Below are 22,285 nucleotides of genomic sequence, written 5' to 3'. Positions count from 1 at the left end.
TGAATGGTGATTTTTAACTAGTAGATTATTGGGAAGTAGTATTAAAATAATGATTTTTGTTTAAGTTGCAGTTATGTTAATTAATGTACAAGTAGGTGCTGTTCATTTATTCTTTTTTTGCATATATATGTAGCATGGTCTTTGAAGAGTGGGACGTATGATAGAGCAAAATGTACTACCCTAATTAAAACTGTTTTGCCTTAAATATGTATCAGAGGCTTACTCTGGTTTGGTTCCTCTTTTCAAATGTGTTTGTGTTAATGGCCCATTAACTTGTAAGGTTTTTGCCGTTTCAGAGAGTACAGATTCATTTTGTCTTAATGTTGGCATTTCCTGAACTGTAGAAAGGTGGGCACCTAATGGCTGGCAATATTGACTGACAGTAACATAACATATCAGAAACTTAAGAATTTACAAGGGTCAGGGCAAAATTATGAGACAAGGATCAGGGCCATTCTGCAGAATCATGAGCAGTTGAACTGTGCGTTAAATGCAAGGGTATACCTTTTTGCAAAGGAGAAAATAGCAAAGACTAATGTTGGAACTGCTTGAGTGGAACTTGTATATTAGCGTACCTTATTTGCAACTGCCTAACTTAAGAGTCATATCGAATTCCAGCTGTCTGGTGTAAGAAATAATGCCAACAAAAGGAGCGACAGGTTAACAGTCGAAATGCTGAATTTTCAAAACAAAATAAGTAAATAACATGGAATTGGAATAATACTGCAGGCAAGTTAATGGGAAATGATACTGAATGCTTTGTGGTGGTTTCTGGGAAGGGGTGGTGAGTCATTACAGAGGGAGGGTAGGAAGTAACAACAGGCATATGAGATGCAGGCATCATATTCTGTGAAAGCTATGCTACAGCAGAAGCTGTTATTGTATCAAAGAGCTGAGTTTGTCACATAATTTGATTGGATTGTCCTATTTCTGGGTTGTGGCCCCACTTGTAGTTATGGCTTTGTTCATATTCCTTACAACTGGAACTGGGTGCCAAGATTAAGGCTGTGAACCTTAGTTTACTGGGTACAGGATTTGGTCCTATCAATTGCAGTTGTCCTTTCTTTTGCAGACAACAGAATCACAGAGTTTGCATCGGCTGGTGGCCCAAAGGAAGTGGACTTGTCAGGTGATGGATGCTGGTGCAGTGGATATTCCAACCACTGGTGTGGTATGCAGTGAAGTCACAAGTAATGATATATTGTTAGGTGCTCATTTAGGCATGTCAGAGTAGATGCTGTTTGGGAGTAATGTGGGAACAGGTCAGGACAGGTATGTCAGGTGCAGGGTAAAGCAGGGTTTAGGTTTGATTATGGGGAATATGGGGTCGTCCACAGGTGGGGAGGAGTCACACCAGCAGCATGAGTTCAGGGTCGGACTTTGGGATGTGGCTGGGTGAATGGTTAGCTAAGCAGACCTTTGGCAAGGGGGGGTCTTTTGACCTCCTCTCCTCTGGCTTTTAGTTAAAGGAAAGATCTGGAAGGGGGAGTATGGCGATATTTTGAATTAATTGATGTGGATGGGGTTCAACACCTATTGGAATCTGAAACCCCAAACAGTAGAGACTTTGGCGGTATTAGCAGGCTTGAACACAGGAGGATAGGTAGAATATGGCTAAGGACATGGGCAACTATGTGTTAGGCTTCATTTATTAGATGGAGGTTTGGTTAAAGAAGGATACTGCCTTGGTCTTGCCACTCTTGGCTTATTTTCTCATGATCTGTGAAGCACCGCATCTGTGGGTGAGAAATGCCTGGATGTGGTACGATCAGAGGTTTTAAAAGTGGAAGGCGGTGGGTCAAGTACTGCGTTAGGATGTGAGACATCTTGCATTTGGCTAATATGGTAGATAAACCCCCTTGCTAACAGCTCCATGGTAAGTTAGAGAGGGTTGGGATAGGAGTATGCTGGGCCTTTACTGCAAGGTGTTGTCGGTGGGGGTATGTAGGTTTTGATGTGTGTGGGTATGCATTCAGCTATGCAGGTGGCAGATGGGAAGGCACTTTATTTAATTTGAGTTCGCAGAAGCCTGAACCAGGTGGGTTACCTTTGTCATTTCCTGAATTTCATGGTAGTCATGGTATGGAGAATTCTGGGGGGTGGAGGGGTGTTTTTTTGTTGGCCAAAGGGAAGATTGGGGGACGCATTTTCCATTAGCATACAGGAAGTGCATCAGATGCTAATGCAATTATCTGATTCAGCAGTCATGCATGAATTAATAGAGTGGGGTTTTGAGGGATTTTCTATTAAATCAAGGGTGGGAGGAGAGGGGTCAATTTGTAGGAAAATGCATTTCTTGCAGGGGAAGGAAGAGATTTTGGAAGGCCAGGTGAGGTAGAAATGATGGTGGGTAGGTCATTGGGTCCATTTGATATTCCTCCCTCTAACAGCTTTAAGGCTTTTCCGTTGAAGTTGGTTCTTAAGATGGCAGCAGGGGATTTCATTTGATTCACCATTTGTCTTATCCTGAGGGGCATTTTGTGAATGATCGTATTTTGTGAGATGACGCCATGTCAATTACATGTCTTTGGGAGATGCAGTGCAGGTCATTCTGGAGTTTACAGACCCATGGCTGGTGAAGGTAGATATTGAATCCGTTTTTTCATTTATTAACAGTTGGGAGGAAGAGTGGCTGTGGTTGGGCATGGTGGTTGGTTAAGTTTCACTTTAGTGAGGCTATGCTACTTTGAGAGGTTTAAGCACTGCTCTCCATTGGATTTGGCAGCAGAAGGTGGTACATTATCTGGATGACTTCTTAAGATAGGTGAAGGGTTTGACAGAGCATTGGAAGGTATATGTGTGTTTTTGGGGATGTGTGGGGAACTGAGTGTTCCTTTGGCTAGGCAGACGTTAGAAGGCCCAGGCAAGGTGTGGTTTTCTGGGACTACTAGTGGATGTAGGCCATGATTTGATACACCAACCAGATGGGAAGGTAACACATTTGCAAGAAAAGATTTGGTGGGCGAAATTCAAGGACAAGGTGTGGGTTAAGGATGTTAAGGAGTTCTTCAGGCTCTTGAATTTTCAAGTCGGGCAATTCAGGTCCCTATTAAATTACTGAACATTTCAAAGTTCGAATGTCATATGATCGACACCATATGATCGAACTTTGAAAAGTTCGAAGGTGAAAGGCAACAGTTCTGTATGTGCAGAATGGGAAAATTTCCCTTTTCTGCACTGAAGTGCACTCTCGGAGTTGGTATATTTAAGTAGTGGGAGTGTGGAGGGCACAGCCCCCCACATGGGGGGTGCAGGGGGGCTTTCCCCTTGCTCAGAGCATTAAGGTAAGTGTTTTTTTTATGTTTGTATTATATATTCAAAGATTCAAGTTTCGCTCATATTTTCTCGAACATATGAGGTTCATAATTTTGAAGCTTTGTATATAATATAGACCCATGCAGTTCACTTGGGTCTGCCTTCTGGTTTGGTTTTCTTCAGTTTGTCCTGCCTTCTGGTCTGGTTTTCTTCAGTTTATCTGGTTTGTTTCTTTTGTGGGACAGGCCTTTTTGTTGAATGAGGGTTAAGTTGTTGCATGCTGATTTAGCATTGTGGTTGTCTTTTTGGAGCAGTTTAATGTTATGGCTTTTGGCATGTGGCTTGGGTTGTTTAAGGAGATTTGAAATTGTTTACAGATTTGGCAGGGTGTACTGGGATGGTGGATATTTTGGGGTAAATGGTTGCTGACTCACTGGCCAACAAGATTCAAGGACGATTGGTGGAGGGATATTGTTTGTTTGGAGTTAGTTCCAATTTGGCTGTCACTGAAGGTCTAGCAGGAGATGTGGGAGAAAAGGCTTAATTTTCAATCAGGCAATCTGCCAGTGGTATAAGACGATGGTGTTGTTAAATGAGGTCTGTCAGGTTGGCCTGGAATAATCAGATTCTTGGTACAGGTATCTTGGGCAGCTTTTAAAAAAAAAGGTATGGTAGGGAAGTGCAAGATTTTGGTAAATGGGTGTTGCAGCTGCCCGAGGAGGGAGTTTGGTTTCAAGGATTTTGGTTGAAATATTTGGTTCAGGATTGAGAACAAGGCAAGAGTTCTGTCAGTCAGGATGGACTTAGCTGTGATTAGTATAGTTGCAAGGTTGGTAGAGTTACCTGACTTTTACTAAATCTTGGACTGGGATTCGAATGTTGAAGGGTTGGGGTAGGTTTGACAATGTGCAGACTGACAAATCATGGTCATCGACATGACAGTTTTTTTGTGTTGCAGGGATTAGCATTGGTAACTGGAGATTAATTGGACTATAATTTATGTGTGACTTTTGTTTTATGGATGTATTATGAAGCTCATAGGGTGTTGAGGATGGTTTGTTGGTCATCATATGTTTTCTTGTCTTATATTAGATAATTGGGTATGGTGACTGGTCTAGTATTAAATTTGTTTTTCTTCTACTAGGAAAGGAAGTCTCATTTCTGGTCAGTCTTATATCCATTCGGTGGCAAAGAAAGCTGCAGCTAGGCCGGATGGCACACTTCGAGGTTTGCATTCTTTCAGGTGGTACTGGGATCCTAAGTCTCCTGGTGGCACATTCAGCCAGTAACAATCTGGGAATGATTCTGAGGCTATAGTTGGTAGTTAGGATAAGAGAGGATCTGTTTACTTTAAAAAGCTTATACTCAAGTATCTGCATCATGTTGTCAGAGGTAGTACTAGGGTTATTTTTGCTTTGGAGAGGGCTCATCGGTTTGGTAATTTTAGGCTAGTTAGGCAATTGGCTGCTTTAGATATTTAAATGATAGGGCATTGAGATGTTGATGACAGGGATCCAGTTTGGTTCAGAGAGGCTGGAGTATTCCTGAATGAATTTGGTTTGGACGTCTTCAATGTACACTTGGTTATTTTGTTAAGGTTTGGTGAAGGTTTTGGTGTGAATGAGGGGAAACAGACTGTTTCAAGCTGGTTGGCAGAAGAGGGTCAGGTTTTTCCCTCTTCTGTTCCCCCTCTGGTGTTGGATGTTTATTTCAATGAGTTGTGGAGTGAAAGTGAGATATGGGACGCTGCTTGATAAGTAAAAGTAAACGAGTGGAGGTGAGACTCTGCTTATTTGGGTAGGATGAGCTGGGTTACACTGCCCTAGTAAATGGTTATATGGATGTTTATGCTGTGATTAATAGTTATGTTTATGGAAGTCTAATAAAAGTTATCAAACTTCATTTAGTGTGGTATGTTTATTGAAGGGGTTACTGGGACAAAAATAGTTATTGCTTGTGGATGGTTGCACTTCTCTTCACCAAAGTGTCACTCACAGTACTGCAATCAAAGGGAAATAATACACCACATTATACACTTTTTCCTCTACAACATTTTGTTCAGTAGAGCTCCCTAACACTGCTTCAGTTCATAATTTCTTTTTTCTCCAAATTTTTATTCATAACAAAATAACAGAAATTTAACTATATACAATATTTACATTCATACATAGCTAAAGTAAATCACACTTAAATTTTGGGCACTAAATTCTTTCTATGGCTAGTAGCAACAATTCATTTTTTTCAGTTATAATTATTTAATAATAGTTTTAATTCAGAATGTATTATTTATTTTTTATTTGCAGTTCGATCTCATAGATATAGTATTCATTTCTATTGGTATACATAATAATTCATAATTTCTGACACAAACCTGTAACATAAGAGAACTTCCACTTTTCACAGCCAGCATTACATACAGTGTTTACAAATCATTCTCTATAGTAAATAATCTGATAACCTTTGCAGTTTTATTTCATAATGCTTAATTAATTTCTCCATGACCTTTATCTGCCACTCCCTATACATTACCATATGTACCTGCCCTTCAATAAATTGGTGAAATGCATTTTGCAGAATATGTTTTCTGAAGTTTAACTCAGATTTCCGGACCTTTCTCAGCTAAAGATGTCTTCAGCCTTTTCTTTTTATGTAATAAACTAGTGAATATGAATGATATTAATAGATATTAAAGCAAAATCAATTAGCTATTGCTAGAGTTGATAACCTAAGGTTTGCTTTCAGTGCAAATGTTCATTGTTTGTTTGGTTTCAAAACTAGCAGTTCCTTTTAGGCAATAGGGTCAGCCACAAGGTCAAAAGCAGAAACAGTGGGCACTTTGGTAGACAAAAAGTTGAACCCCTTAATGAAGCATGTACCGTCTTATATAAAAGATGCATTTGGTTTTGTTGATAAATTAAAAACTTACAGTTACACTGTAAATGAGGTTAGGAACATTGGATGTGCATGGCTTTTACAGGATTATTCCACAGAACATAGGACTAGCATTAGTAATTTATTTTATTCAAGAAAAAGCTGAGGCATTTCTAATGGGCAAACTGCTTGAACACATTCTTGGCTCTACTTTTTATTTATAACAAAAACTATTATCAGCATGTATCTTGTTTAGCTACAGGGGCAGTTATTTTTCACAGTTTGCAGCATACTTTTCACAGGAGGTGGTCCATGTTTGGACACAGACATTTTTAAGAGGCACAGGAACTTAAGTGCCAGGATTTTCAAAAAGCAAGCCAGTAAGAATTGTTATGCTTATTACAGCAATGGACAACCAAAGATCCTAAAACTAAACATACTTATAAGCCAGATCAGCATCTCTGGGCTGAGCTGTGAAGAAACAGATTTTGAATAAAAGCTGAAAGATTTACAGAAGCATGCTTGAAAAGAAAGGTCACTGTAAAGTAAAAGTTAATGCAACTGCAGAGCGAGTGAAGAAAGAGATGTGAGGGAAATTCAAATGCATATTATTAGGGGGTGAAGCTGAAAGGGAGCCAACTGAAAAATGCATCATAACTGATGGTCATAAACAAGGCACTGGGGATGGGGATACACTTTTGCGTGGACAATTTTGCTATTAAAAGCATTATAAGAAACAATTGGAAGAGTCTGAAACTTCTGAGGTTGTGGGTGAGGACCTTATAACATGAAAGGTGACAACTTAAAAGGTTTATTAGAAAGGAATGACCATGGTGTGAGAAAAAGGTCTTACAAAAAAGGAAGGGAATAAACCTGTTTTTTTTTTTGTTTTTTTTTTTGCGGCAGTTGCATATTTATAGCTAAAAGTTCATTTTATTGTGATAAGAAAACGGGAAACTTACGGTGCTAAAAAATATTTTATTTGTGGTAGCATTAAGTTTGTTTATGTTGCTGCATGCATCTTTGTTAATACCTTTTATGTTGGCAAAAAGGAAAGGAAACTTCAGCAAAGGGTACAGAACCATGTGTATGCTATTAAAAATGAAAGATAATTACAAGGAATTATAATAATATTCCACATTATATACAAATTTAAAGACATTTGTGCTTAACGTTATTGAGAGTGTGAGTATCTCTGAAACAGGAGGTGATGTTGTATTATTGCTTAACAGAAGAGAACTTTTCTGGCAACTTGAGCTATCAGCTAACATCCTCCATGCCCAGAAGTGAAAAATAGGAGACTGAAGTAGCAATGTTTTTATGCTTGTTAAGAATGTTCTCTGGTGTAGCAGTTAACATTTTAACCTTACAAGGAAAAGGTCTAATGTTCAATTCCTGGTATCATCTTGAACTTTGCTGATGTCCTGACTGAAATCACTGTTGCTGTAATCCTGACATATGGGAAGGCACTGCTGAAGTCTGGCTGGAGTACCAAAACTTTACCTTCCCAAGGTTGTTCGTCCAATGCATGAACTCAGCTCATATGTGTTAGGTAACAGACAGAGTTATGAGCATGGATCCTCAGGCTATCTTGTTGCCAGCTCAAACACAAGTGATACATCTGTTGGAATGACTGATGGATGATAGGGTTTTAATTACTCAGATACCTAGGTTCATAGGTTGGTACTAGGCTATCAGCCCTAGGGCCTATACAAGCCTAGCCATAACAATTCCCTGGCTATTTCTTCCCACATTATTTACTTTCCTGGACCCCTGTCTAGCAGGGCGACTGACGTGATCCCTGTGGTGAATTTCCTTTCTCCCATCCAATTGTCAAGGTTCCTCTTGAAGAGGTCCAAAGAGGCACTCTGCTTGACATGTATGGGCAATCTATTCCAGAGTCTGGGGAGTCTCTGGGTCAGGAACCTATCCCTCCAGCATGTTTTGTTTATTGTGATGACAAGGTTTAGATCCCTGGAGTGTGTAGCTCTGAGGGATTGGGATTTCTTTAAATGTAGCATGTCCAACAGCTCTGGGTTTGACATGGCCTTGTATGTTAAGCAGAGATCGCCTCTGAGTAGACGATATGCAACAGAGTATAGCTGGAGTTTTTTAAGGTGGTCAGCATAGGGCATCTGCTTTAGGCCTGTGATTCTTTTAGTGAGGTATTTCTGAGGCCTTTCCAGTTGTTGCAGTTGTCTTGAGAGGTACATACCAAATGGGGCGTTGTATTCTATAATGGGTCTAATGAGGGATGAGTACAGTGGGACAATGGCCTCCTTCTTTCTGGATGAAAAGCCCTTCGTGATGAGGTGTGCCACATAGAAGGATTTCCTGACTGTTGTGGTGATGTGGTTATCGAAGGTGAGACCACTGTCCACCTGTGTCCCTAAGTCTCTTATCACACTTTCTGTGTTTAGTGTACTGCCACCTATATGGTAATTCATGGATACATGTTTTTTCCCAAAGGGATAACAATACATTTCTTGGCATTGAGCTTGAGCCCATGGCTCTGGCACCAAGCATCTGTTTCTGTAAGGCCCTTTTGTAGAGTATCCACATCATTTGGGGATTCAATAATGGCTCCCAGTTTGCAGTCATCTGCAAACTTTGTTAGCCAGAGTCCCTTATTGTTGACCTGTACTTCAGAGAAGTAGATGCCAAACAAGAGCGGCCCCAGGACTGAACCCTGAGGTACTCCACTTGTCACTTGTCTGGAGCTGGATTTGGAGTCGGCTACTTTTACAGTGTGAGATATCCTTCAAGGATGCATCTGCAGTCATCACATATGGGTTGTCCTGCCTCAGGCAGCCCTTCGGTCGGCCGGATTCCAAAGTCTGGGTCCGGCGTCGGCTGATGTCGCCCTCTCCCTGACGTCACAACGTCTGGGGTATAAAAGTGTCAGCCGACGCCATCTTCCTCAGTCTTTCTTGCCGCGTGGTGCCCGAAGCAGAAGCAGTTTGAAAGTGCCGGTCGGCCAGCTCCTGTAATTTCGCTATCCGAAGACTTCAAAAGCTAAGTACCCCGTTGGGGACTCTTTCTTGCCTCAGCCGATGTCTGAAAAAGTTAATAATTGTTTAACTTGTGGGAAACAAATACCTCATAAGGATTTCCACTCTTATTGTCTTCCTTGCTTAGGCCCAGACCACGACGTCTCGGCCTGCTCTGCCTGCGCTTCCTTCAACCGAAGCACTCTTAGACGTTAGTCGGAGTTCGCAGAAGAGTTTTTTGGGGATAGTTTTGCTTACAAAATGCCGTTGGAAACCCCGACATCGCATTTAATTAAGAAACAGAAAGACAAGGACCGACACACGCGGGCCGCGGTTTCGGCTGAAACCGTGGCTAGGCCTACCGCGAGTGTCTCGGTCTCGGCTGATACCGAGTCCTTGGAACTTCCGAACCCTGAAATAATACAGCCGACAGCCTCGGTCCCGGAGTCTCCTACCGAGTCGGTTACAGAATTGCCTTCCGAAACTGGTGTATTGGAATCTTCCGACACCATACCTTTAGATAAAGCTACACCAGCACATGGTGCAGCCAGGCCTCCTGCATCCATGTCTATTAAGGCCTTCACCAGGGCTAAAGCTGCAAAACACACTAAAGCCATGCCTCCCAGAGTTATTTCTCAGGGACCTTCTTCTAGTTCACAGATTTTAACTTTAGCAGAGGACCTGATCTCCTTAATTAGGGGCTCTCAGCCTCATCCGGACAGGGGCTCCCAACCCCCTCTAGACAAAAGGCCCAGGATGGATCCCCCTGATCACCTTTCCTCAGAGGAGGCCTCTGTTGGCTCGGACCACTCAGACTACCAGGAGGAGGCTTATTCGGCCTACGAGGATTCGGATGCAGAGGAATCTATTCCCTCAGCCTCCCCTCCTGAAGAGCTTTCCTTTGGGGAGACCCTTCACACTATGAGAGAGCATTTCAAATGGCAGGGCCAGGAATATTCTGATTCCAGGAAAGGACTAAGAACTTTTCTTCATTTACCTCAGCATAGACCTTTGGCTATTCCTCCTGTTTTAAATGTGATTGATGATGTATATTCTGACTCTAGTATGACCCCTGACACTCTGCCTCCGGCCCCTGTTAAGCCTGATAGATATTACAGGGTCCCGGACACACATAATTTTCTTTATAAGGCCCACTCTGCTGACCCTGAAACTATTTCACAGGGCCCTAAAGGGGTTGCAGCTGTTACTACTAAGAACCCACTCCCCTCTGCAAAGGAGTCCAGGGCATTAGAGAGATGGGGTAAAAAAGTGTATACTTCTGCCACTCTTGCTATGAGGGCATTAAATTGTCAATTTCACATGATACAGTATCAAGAGCATTTGTTAGAAGAAATGCATAAGAAATTGTCTTCTTCTGAACCCATTGACCGTAAATCCCTTCAGGATCTGGTACATAATTCCCAGCAGGTTAGCAACCATTTCTTGCAGTGTGGTTATGATGCAATAGAAGCTTCATGTAGGTCAGCAATGACAGGTGTTGTCATGCGCAGGCATGCTTGGCTGAAGGAACAATCTCTGCCAGAACATGTTAAAGCTAAGCTTTTGGATGCTCCACTGGAAAAGCAAAAGTTATTTGGTTCCACTGCTCAAAACGTCCTAAAGAAATTTGAGGAAAAGGCAAAATCTGTACAAACAGTTAAGGATTTTCTTCAAGTCCAACTGCCTAGATTCAGCAGAAACTGGCCTTCCAAGAATTGGTCCTTTCCGGACACAGAAAGATTTCAAAGGGGCAGAAACAGGCGTGCCAGAGGTAGAGGCCAAGCTAGGGGCTCCTACAGAGGCCGTCAATGGCAACCTCCAATCCAGACAGGCAGTTCAGGATCTGCAACTGCTGCACAAGGACAAACTCAATGACTCTGAGCCCTGGTTGGCGGAGTCAAAGCAATTAGAAGCACCTTTGGGCAGAAAGTTTTCTTTATTCTCAAGAAATTGGCACAACATTACAAGAGACAAATGGACACTCCAAATAATAGACAACGGATACAGGTTCCATTTCCACACATTGCCAAAAAGAAAAGGCATACCAGGTCTGCCACCAAATCAAAGGACAGAGGCTTTGAAACAAATCTCAAACTTACTACAAATGAAAGCCATAGAAAAAGTTCCTATTTCAGAACAAGGCCAAGGATTTTACTCCAGACTATTCCTTGTTCCAAGAAAAGAGCATCAATGGAGACCTATTCTCGATTTGTCCATACTGAATACTTATCTCATTGTGCCAAAATTCAAAATGCTGACTCTACAGCAACTCCTTCCCATGCTGGGCAAGGGGTCTTGGCTGGTTACTCTAGACCTCAAGGAGGCATACCTGCATGTCCCTATCAGACAAAGTTGCAGAAGATACCTCAGATTTCTTGCAGGGTCAGAGCATTATCAATTCTCAGCATTGCCCTTTGGCTTATCTACTGCACCCAGAGTATTCACGAAATGCCTGGTATCAGTAATAGCACACTGCAGACTCCAGGGGATTCAAATCTACCCATATCTGGACGACTGCCTTATACAAGCGGACAACCAACAAACTCTGATAAAGAACTTAAATTATGCCATCAATCTTCTACAGGCCTTGGGATATACAGTCAACATGCACAAATCAAGACTTGTTCCATCCCAAAGAATAACCTTTCTGGGTGTGGATATAGATACAACCACCCAAATGGCTTATCTCACAGAAGAAAAACAAAGTCAACTACCAGATTACTTCAAGAATCTGACAAGACAAACTCAGATGACTGCAAGGAAAATCCTGCAAGCCCTGGGTGACATGGCATCCTGTATTCTTTTGATTCCACAAGCAAGGCTACATATGAGAAAGCTACAGTGGTACCTAAGGAGTTTATGGACTCAGCACAGTCACAGTTTGGAAACTTTAATCCCACTCATCCCATGCCTTCAAAAGGAATTCTTGTGGTGGGCTCAGGCCAGCCAGTCCAATAGAGGGCTGCCCTTCACAAAGCCAAAAACCTCCCAAACTATTACAACAGACGCTTCAGACCTAGGTTGGGGAGCACACATGGAGGGCAGAGGTATCCAAGGACAGTGGTCACGAAAGGAGCTACGCATGCACATAAATCAAAAAGAAATGTTAGCAGTGATACATGCAATCGAGGCCTTCAAACTCTTTCTGCATCAAGGCCATCTAATAATAAGGACAGACAACACCACAGTCATGTGGTACATAAACAAACAAGGAGGTACCCATTCTTACCCTCTGTGCAGACTGGCAATGAATCTATGTGATCTTTCCTTGAAACTCAATATACAGCTACAAGCCCAGTTTGTGCCAGGGAAGGACAATATACTGGCGGACAGCTTAAGCAGAAATATCATGGATGCACACGAATGGATGCTGCACCCAGACATTTTCCAACAGATAACACAATCTTGGGGGAGCCCAGACATAGATCTATTTGCATCCCCCCACAATCATCAACTAAAGAAATTCTGCTCAAGGACATACCACCCACAAGCGTGGAAAGTGGACGCCCTCTCTTTCAGCTGGAGAAATCTGACAGTGTATGCATTTCCTCCTATTCCATTAATGACCAAGGTGTTACTGAAGATCAGGGCAGAGCAGCCAAAAGTGATCCTGATAGCTCCGGACTGGCCAAGACAGCATTGGTACCCACTGCTAAGGAGCTTGTCACATACGAAGCCATGGCCCCTACCTCTATGGCCACTTCTACTGACACAGCACAGCTACAAAACTCTACATTCCAACCTGAAAACATTGCAACTAACAGCGTGGAGAATACCTTGACTCCTCCTCAGGATAAGCTATCCCAGAGAGTAAAGAATATTATTCTGGAAGCTCGCCGCCCTTTCACAAGGAAGGCATATTCAGCAAAATGGAAAAGATTTCTCATCTGGAACACCAAAAAACGGCCTAGATGCGACAATGATGAACATGGCACATATCCTAGAATATTTGGCAGAACTGTTCCACAATGGACGGTCTTACTCTTCCATTAAGATTCATGCTTCAGCAATTTCAGCAGAGTACAATACTGATCCTCCTGTCTTTTCTCATCCTCTCCTAAGACAGTTTCTAAGGGGAATAAAAAACATCAAACCTCCTAGGAAACCACCTCTACCTGCTTGGGACCTTAACTACGTGTTGGAAAAACTAACACTGCCTCCATTTGAACCAGCAGTATCTGCAGATCTACAGTACCTCTCATGGAAGACTGCTTTCCTTCTGGCAATAACCTCAGCAAGAAGAGTTTCGGAATTGCAGGCCATGATGGCAGTTCAGCCATTTATTATTTTCCATCAGGATAGAGTTTCATTAAGAACTAATCCTACTTTTATGCCAAAGGTGGTATCCAGGGTTTCATTGAATCAAGCTATTCACTTGCCTACCTTCTTCCCGAATCCACAAAACAAAGGGGAGAAACTGCTGCACACCCTGGACATTCACAGACAGTTGCGCTACTACTTGGACAGAACTAAAGGTTTCAGAAAAACTGACCAGCTGCAGGTAGCATATGCTGCTGGTACTCAAGGAAAAGCAATTTCCAAACAGACAATTTCAAAATGGATAGGAAATTGCATCCGCTTTTGTTACTCATTTCATGGAAAGACTGTACCAGCTAACATTAGACCTCATTCTATGAGAGCCACAGCCACCTCCACAGCCTTCTTAAGAGGGGTGGCTACAAAAGACATTTTAGAAGCTGCCACATGGAGCTCCGTGCATACATTTGCCAAGCATTACAATTTACCTTTATATTCCAGATCCAGAGCAGGCTTTGCTACAGCTGTCCTGCAGGGCATCTTAGCTACACCATCCTTTTCCTAGTACCTCCACCCCCAGATTGGCTATGGTATTCTACCCATATGTGATGACTGCAGATGCATCCCTGAAGGACATAGTACAGTTTTGTACCTACCATAAATGTAGATGTCCGATAGGTATGCATCTCCAGTCAGGTTTACCCTCCCTCCTTCTCCTCTGTGGTACCCCTAGGGTGCTTAACTCTCTATTAGCTAGCTGGGGGATCTATTATGGTGTATTTGTTTATACATATATATTTTTATATTTATGCAAATGTTTGGATTTTTTACTGCATTTTTCCAAATTTAGCCTTACTAGAGGGCACCTGGCATCTGGGGCAAGAAAAACTGAGGAAGATGGCGTTGGCTGACGCTTTTATACCCCAGACGTTGTGATGTTGGGGAGAGGGCGACATCAGCCGATGCCGGACCCAGACTTTGGAATCCGGCCGACCGAAGGGCTGCCTGAGGCAGGACAACCCATATGTGATGACTGCAGATGCATACCTATCGGACATCTACATTTATGGTAGGTACAAAACTGTACTTTCTATCAGTAAGCCATTTAGCAACCCATTGGGTGACACAGGGATTAATGCCCAACTTAGTAAGTTTATCTATGATTCCAGAATGGGGGATGGTGTCAAAGGCCTTGGCAAGGTCTAGATAGGCTGTGTGGACCACCTTACCCTTGTCCATGGCTCTGGAGACTGATTCAGAGAAGTCAATCAGGTTCAGGAGACAAGATCGGCCCTTCACAAACCCAAACTGGGTGGGGTCCAGTGTATGAAGGTTGCCAATGTCTTTGTTTATAAGTTCCATGATAATACGCTCCATGGCCTTGCAGATAAGGCTTGTCAGACTGATGGGACGGTAGTTTCCGGGATCCAAGGTGAATCCCCCCTTGTGGATTGGGATAACTGTAGCTCTGCGCCACTCAGTGGGCACGAAACCTGAGGTGAGGCTATGATTAAACATGACACTTAGGTGAGGTGCCAGTTCATATTGTAGTTCATGTAGTACACAGCCCGGGATGTCATCTGGTCCCATGGATGCTGTATTCTTGGCTTTAGAGAGTGTGTTTTGTACCTGTGTGGCAGTTATTACTGGAATTTGGCAATCTTTCGGTATTGAGATGGGCCATTTAGGGGGTGAGAAGGGGGTGAAGTTGGCACTGAATCGATCTGCCAGGATATTGGCAATATCCTTTGGATCAGTATATTTAATGCCATTCTGTTTTATCTCAGAGCAGATCTGAGCATTGCCATTTAGATTATTGACATAGTTATAGAATGCTTTGTGGTTGTCTTTGGAATCTTTGGCAATTTTATTTTCGTAACTAGCTTTGGAGGATTTTATGAGGCATCTCAGTTTCTTACTGAGGCTAGTAAGGAAGTTTTTTGCATCCTGGGATTTTCCTCTTTTCTGCAAAAGTTTCTTCCTTTTTTTGTAAAGTTTGTTTATGGCAGGGGACCACCAGATTGGCTTCCTTTTTTTGGATGAGAGCATTTTGGTTCTATTTGGGATGGCACGATTCATGCATGAGTGGATGTGCTCGTACACTGCCTTAGTGTAGGATTCAGCAGTTGAACTTTCAGTTCCCGTCTGCATGGGTGTTATGAAGTTTGTCACTTCTTCTCTAAAGTCCTGCAAAAAGACTGGGGACCCAGTATTAGAAAATATTACACAGCTAAATGGAAAAGGATTTCCTGTTGGTGCCACAAATATACTTTGGGCCACTCTTGTCACAAGCTTCTGCTGTACTGCACTATCTCTGTGAACTACTTTAATCAAGCTTGGCCTACTCCTCTATAAAAGCTGTCCTGTCAGCTAGCGATGTCTGCCTCACTGTTAGCCCTCCTCTTATTACTAGAGCACAGGTCAGACTTTTCCTCAGGAGAGTCATGCATCTTAAATCACCCAGGAAACCCATCTCTCAATCTTTCAGTCTTAATTTTGTGTTAGAATAGCTTACACTGCCTCACTTTGAACCAGTATCTAAATTTTTTTACATAGAAAACTATCCCACTCATGGACTTCTACTAGGAAAGTTTCTGAGTTATAAGCTCTCATGGCCATTCCCTATTGGCCATTCCCTATTTTCTTATATTTCATAAGGACAGGGAGACTCTCAGGGTTAATCCAACAATCATGCCTAAGGTAGTGAATGAGCTTTCCGTCATTCGGGCTATTTACCTACCCATTTTGTTTCCCACTCCAGAAAATCAAAATTGGGGGGGGGGGGGATCTTACATTCACAGGCAACTGAGATTTTATCTGGACAAAACTAAATCCTTCAGAAATATTAACCAGCTCTTTGTTGTGCGATCAACTGGCCAAGCTTACGGCTCATAAAGGATACAAACTATTGCAACTTGGATCTCTAATGCTATCACTTCCTGCTATTCCCATTATGGTAGGACCTTGTCTTCCTGTCCAAAGGCACATTCCATTAGAGCAGTGGCTTCTTCAGGGGCTTTTCTCAAAGGAGTAGACTCCAGTTATATCTTGGAGGCTGCCACTTGGTCCTCTGTGCACACCCTTACCAAACAATCCAAAATTGATGCTTTCTCCAGGTCTAGGGCAGCCTTTGCTAAGTCAGTCTTGTCTGCACTGCTGGACAACTCTTCTACTCAATAGCCACTGACCCTTCCTCCCTCCTTCATCTTTGGGAATCATCCTTACATCAGGAATACTGCAACAGTGATTTCAGTCAGGACACTGTACAGTTGTGCAAGAATGTAGTATAATAGTTGATGTCCTGCTGATCTCTGTTGCAGTATTCATTCCCACCCTCTTTCCCCTCTCTTCTACATCACATTAACCTCCTTTTCTTGCTTTTTTTCTCTACTTCATTACATGAGAATAAGGATGTTTTCTTACCTATTCAAGCTACAACTCTCCTAGCTGACCATTTTCCCTCCTTCAGTAATCTATGGGCCACTGATTTGGAAATAGTCTGAGGATCCATTCTCACATGTCCATCTGTATACCCCAATGAATATGAGCTAGGTCATGTATCAGACATATGACCTTAGGAAGGTAAAGCTTTGATACCCCAATCAGATGTCAGCAGTTATAAGCCATATGTCAGGAATACTGCAACAGTGACCAGTAAGCCATCTACTGTTATGGTCAATTCTTAAAAAACTGTACTTTATTTTATGTGGATTTTTCACTGACCCCTTAAACCTCCTTACTCCCCCTTCATCACTCACTTCTTTACTTCAATTTCTTACCCTGACGGTCTGTCTCTATCTAAATATGCCACAATCCTGGTTTTTTTTTTTCTCTCACTTCCTATTGAAATTCCTGTTTGCATTATAATAAATTTCTTTAATTTCTCTAAATTGGATAACATTTCTGTAAATATTAAATCATTGTTACATAAGCTGAATTCATTCTTAATGAAGATTTTCACATTATTTCTGATTTTGTACAGTTATTTTAACTGTAGATGTTTTTGTATTATTTTTTAAAATTGTGAAATTATTGTTGTTAAAATATTTTTGTAATACTTTGGAGCTTTTCTTTGCATGCCTCCCCTGAAAATGGGCACCTACCCAGTCAGACTTTCACAGTAATCAAATGTCAATAAATAGGTATATATATTTTTAATGCATTAATCTATATGAAAGTGACTGCTTGTGTTCTGGAATGCATAGTGATTGGTAGAAAGTGAGCATTTGTTTTTCAATAAACGTTATTTAAATCTGGGTGTGTTTTAAAATGTGTATTAGCCTCATGAATTCCATTAGGAGTGAAAAGACAAAAGTGCCAACTAATAAACTATCTTTTTTTGAGTAAACTGCTGGAGTGGACTGTTTGATTATTTTAAACAGATTAATATATACATGAATAAAAGGCTAATAATACAGTTGTGCTATATAACATTTTGTACACTGGTGCAGACTACAGGTTTTAAATGATTTAATTTTCTTTGAAATAAGTGTTGTTGGTATGAATGAAAATATTTAACTTTTTAGAAATGAGGATGCAGACAATGTTTAGAGGACAGTGATGGCACAATGTGTAGAAACTGTTGATGTCATAGGTGCATTTTCATTAATAAATTATCACTTGACTTCTCTCACCTTGTTTCTGTCTTCATGCTGATGACATGTTCTTATTTCATTTGAATCTGACCTCCTCTGTCATATACCAACAACTACAGGGTGACTTCCTTTCTGTTAGCAAATGGCTTAACAATAATAAGCAAATTCAAAACACTTCCAAAAGTAAAACAATGTTGTTTGGTACCTCCCCTAAATAGAAGCAAACTCTCAACCATGTATTATCTTTTACCATCTTGACAAACCCATTGATCAAGTCATCTTCTTTAAACACCCTAGTATGAGACTTGATGCCACACTGAACTGTCACCTTCACCTAGAACAAATACAGAAGAAAAAGAATTCCCTTCTATTTTGGTGCTATAAAATTTCTCCCTTCCCTCCAGACCAACCAGGAATGCCATAGGCAAATACAGTCTACTAGCACATCTTGAATAAAGGCTTCCATTGGTTACAGCAGCACCCAAAAAAAAAAAAACTCCTCCACCATCCAAGTATATAAATTCTATCTACCATTTCATTACTCTCTCCCCAAGAAATGAACATCATTGTATCATGCATAATAAAACAAACTGACTACCTGTCCAGCAATGTGCAAACCTGCTTTTTGTATCGCAACTCTATAAGCTCCTCAAAGAACATTCTTACCTTTGATTTCCGCCAACCACTTCAGAACCCCCCCCCCCCCAGTTACAATTTAAGAGATGTTAACTACACTGGTCTACTTCTTCAATGTGCCAGAACCATACTTCATTGCTGTAAGCATGTATTCTCCATCATAGGCCCAAACTCTGGGAATCCATCCGTACCAGTCTTAAAGACTTCAAATCATACTCAACATTTCATGATAAGCTTAAAGATCAACTCACAGTCAATTTGCAAATGTTTACCTTTTGGACACATCACCTAAACCCCTCCTCTCCCCTTCAACAGTCAGACACATTTATCTTCCTGACATTGTTTCCCTACACTAATATGTGACATCTCTTCCACATTGTATCTATCATACATAGATAATTTCTGTGCGCCGTTATCTTACATTTGCTGTTGTTTGCAGTTTGTGTTCTATCCCTTTACTATTTCATTCTCCTTTTCTTTCCTCCTTACCCTAACCATCCCTTCCTATTGACCCTTATATTTTATACTTTATTATTTCTTTTTTCCTCAAATATTTTTTTTATTTTCAATTAAAATAACATTTACATAATATTTTTAAATATCATTTTAAACTATATACAATATTTACAATAGTCTGACTTTTAGTTATATACACTGTATGTTATTAAATATAGATTTAACAGATCAGTTATCAGAGATACAATATTGATTATTGCAGAGTGTCCAACAAAGATAAAACTTTCTTCCAAGGATTATTTACCAATGGCCTGGGATAGAGTTGTAGTTCTTTGATTTTTATTTCCATCGATGCAGTTGTCTTCAGTAAAGTGTAGAATTCTTCCAAGGTCGGGGTGTATTTGAATTCCACCTTTTGGTTATGCATTTTCTAGATATAGCAAGTATTGTCCATAACAAATACATATTTGTCTTATTCAGGTAGGGACCTTCATTTACATTTAGTATAATCAATACTTAAGTTAAGGTAAAGGATTCATTAAATAAAGCTTGTAAAAAATGATTGATTCCATTCCAATATGATTTAATTTTATTACATTCATAAAAAATATCAATCCAGTCTGCTTTATTTGACTTTTCACACCTCCAGCAAAAAACATTTGTAATAGTACTGATCTTTTTAATTCTATCTGGTGTTAAAAATGCTCTATGTAAGTATTTCCAGTTAAATATTTTCCAGTACTGTGTGTTGGAGGTGCAATTAACTGATAGTAAGAAGTTAGTTTTAATTTCTTCTGTTAACTGCAATGACTGACCTTTTGTTAAGAACTGCCAGTATGATGGTTTTGGAATTGTTTTATATGTTATTAACTCTTTATATTGATTTGAAATGGAATTTTTCTTTTCACAACTATTATATATAAATTCATACAGAAAACTTATTAGATTTGGAATATTTTTAAATGAGGAATTATTAATTAATCTGCATAAATCTTGAGTGTACATTACAATGCTTTGTAAGGTTAACCAGTCCTATGTTGGAATATTGTAAGCAGTTTTTATCATATGTATATCTAAAACATGTAATTTATTTACACATTGAAACCAGCATAAGAATCCATTTTGTTCCCAGGAGGTTACTGTTTCCCTATATATTATGTGAGGAAAGTCCTTAGTGATGGTAAATGGGGTTAAAAAGTCAAAACCAAAGTTTTAGATCTATGTTTGCATTGATAAGTTTCCTAAAAGAATTGATGAAATGATTGATTAGTGTTGTTTTAGAAGGTTTTGTTGTATTATATTGTATACTTTTGCATAGTATGTACCAGGGTTTGTTTGATTTGTCTACTATTAAAAATTTTTTTAACAGATTAAATTCATTTGTTAATATAGTCGTTGTTAATTCCTTCCAGTTGGCAAAACCATTTTGGTTTATCCCGTCTATTGTAGTTTTAAGTACAGATGCTTTTATATATGTTTCTATTTCTGGGAAGTTCAATCCTTCTTGTTTCCAGGGTCTAATGTGATGAGTTAGGGCTACTCTATTCTTTTTGAGATACCATAAAAATGTTATTAAACATGAGTTTATTTCTTTAAGAATGCATCTTTCAGGAATTAACTATATTGCTAATGCTACATATAGTATTTTTGGCAATAAGACCATTTTTATTAATTGCCATCTGTCTTCAAAAGTTAATATAATTTTGTTCCACTTTTCTATATATATTTTTATTGCTTCAATAATGTATTTATAATTTATTAATATTGTTTTGTTTATATTTTTGCACAACACTATTCCTAAATAATTTAGCGCAAGTTCTTGTTTTCCTATGATGGATTTATCTATAACTTGTATTTTTTTTTCTTATTTAAAAATAGAATTTTTGATTTTGATCTATTAAAGTGTAGACCCGAAATCATATAAAATGTCTCCATTACTTCTTCTAGCTCTCCTAATGACTCTCTGGAGTTTGATAGGGTTAATCAAATATCATCAGCAAAATGCATTATTTTAGATATGTACTGGTCATAGACTCCTATTCCTTTTATTCTTGGATTATTGCATATTATTTCTGCAAATATTTCTATAGCCAAAGCAAATAAAATAGGAGAAAAGGGGAATCCTTGCTTAGTACCTTTTGTTATATGGATAGATTCTGAGGTGAAAGGACCTAATTTAATGCAGGCTAAGTTATTAATATATATGCTTTTTAGTAATAAGATGAAGGGAGGAGGAAATTCAAATAATGCTAAAGTTTTAAATAGATATTCCCAGTTGAGGGAATCAAAGGCTTTTTCTATGTCTAATGTGATTACAAGTGTTTCTCTATCTTCTTTATTCACATAATCTATAAGAGTAAGTATCCTTTTAACATTATCATGTGTGTGCCTGTTATATAAAAATCCAGTTTGATCAATATTAATTGTCTTTGAAAGTGAGATTTTCATTCTGTTAGCTAGGATTGACATGAATATTTTGTAATCATTATTCAGTAATGATATATGTCTGTATGAGGTGCAAAGGTTTGATGATTTATTATCTTTTAGAATTGGTGTTATGAGAGAATATTTCCATGAGGGTGGTATTTTTGCTTCTGACTGAACTTCTAGCAAAATTTTATGAAAAAAAAGAGATTACTGTTGAAGGGAAGAGTTTGTAAATTTCAGTAATTAAACCATCTATCCCTGGAGCTTTGTTAGATTTACTTTCTTTTATCTTGTCAACAATTTCTTTGTCGGATATAGGTTTCTGTAGGTCTAGTTTTAAGTTTTCAGGATTTTTTTTATATTGATAAGGTTTGTATCTAAGTTTATTTGGTTGGTATCTAAATCTTCTTTTTTGAAGTGTTCCATATAATGGAAACGAAATGCTTCAAGGATGTCTCCTATATCTGATACTTTTTTCCCTTTCTTTTCATGATATATACTACCAATGTTATTTGCTTTAGATTGTATTTTAATTCTTGTAGATAAGTTTTGTAGATATCTGGGGGAGGTGGCTAATGAGTTTATTTTTAATTTTTCTAAGGCTAGACAAGTTTTGTGTGTTAGAATTTCATTATATATATTTTTTAATTCCTCTATTTCTTTTTTGACTTCTGGACAATTCTGATTTTTTTTTTTAGATTTTGCTGTCAAGAGTCTGGTTTGCAAGTCTAATGATTCAGTTTCCCACTCTCTAACTTTGTTTTTGTACCAGCTAAGGGTCTTACCAAATAAATATGC

At 39.6% G+C, this 22,285-nt stretch overlaps 1 protein-coding gene across 2 annotated transcripts in view; it reads left to right on the top strand.

Annotated features, from left to right (window-relative positions):
- The window catches only part of WSCD1 (WSC domain containing 1), a 568,343-nt gene that overhangs the window by 342,963 nt on the left and 203,095 nt on the right, over positions 1–22,285 (top strand). The gene's annotated exons all lie outside the window — the stretch shown is intronic.

Source organism: Protopterus annectens, chromosome 13.part0 (assembly GCF_019279795.1).
Source record: "Protopterus annectens isolate FY-2018-M chromosome 13.part0, PAN1.0, whole genome shotgun sequence".
NCBI classification, from domain to species: Eukaryota; Metazoa; Chordata; order Ceratodontiformes; family Protopteridae; genus Protopterus; species Protopterus annectens.
This window is presented reverse-complemented; position numbering and strand designations above follow the sequence as displayed.